The sequence below is a fragment of the Penaeus monodon genome, chromosome 30, assembly GCF_015228065.2.
Source record: "Penaeus monodon isolate SGIC_2016 chromosome 30, NSTDA_Pmon_1, whole genome shotgun sequence".
Classification (NCBI taxonomy): domain Eukaryota; kingdom Metazoa; phylum Arthropoda; class Malacostraca; order Decapoda; family Penaeidae; genus Penaeus; species Penaeus monodon.
The window spans coordinates 20,422,864-20,423,753 of NC_051415.1; positions in this window are offsets into that span (position 1 = coordinate 20,422,864).

Consider the following 890-nt stretch of genomic DNA (forward strand, 5'->3'; position numbering starts at 1 on the left):
TTCTTATATACACGTCACGGCAAGAATATTTATTGCGTCCACCTTTCCAGAAAACAGATTCGACGAAGAAAACCTAAGCTTTAAATCATCAAGGGAGAATCTCGAAGACGGTAACATATATCCTCAGTGAGAGATGTGCTTCTTCGGTAGAGGAAAACAATTTTTTTTCTTCTTTTTTTGGGCCGTAATGTATTAATCTTTCGGCAAGCAGACACGCTGGGTGATACGTTACGGGCGTGAGAATGGGCGTGCGTGGAGACGGATTTGGCACATGTATGGAGGCGGAGGAGAATGTGGGCGGCGCATTGTGTTCTGAAAGATTTCCCGGTCTGTATCGGTGGTAAAACTTCTGACGAAAATTTCCTCCCAGTTAAAAATAGTCTAGACGAAGAAGATATAAAACTGAATGAATACTACTAGTGATATATTCAGCAGTGTTCAGCAGAAGAGCAGTAGTAACCGATAACTTCTGCCTGAACTGCTACCCTACAAGAATTTGTATACAGTCATTGCTGTTTTAGCCACAAGAATTAAAACAAATTCCCGAAAACATCTTATGAAAATCAGTATATGCCGCAAAACCTTACATGAAGTAACCACAATTCTGTTAAACTTAAACAGTGTTCCCGGCAGCTTGCAACATCAAGAGGTGGAGATCTGGCAACAATGGCGGGCCTTGCAGAAGGTATAGTAATCCTGCAAAGTCAAGCCAGCCAAGTAATTACAGACCATTAACGAGAAAATTATTAGCATTTAAACTCTGGAGTAACGACAATGCTGAATAACGAGGGGAGAAAGGAGGGACAAAGAAGAGGAAAAGGGAGATGATAAATTTAATTATATATATGTGAATTGACAGATATGCGGATAGGATAATAGACAGATGTATG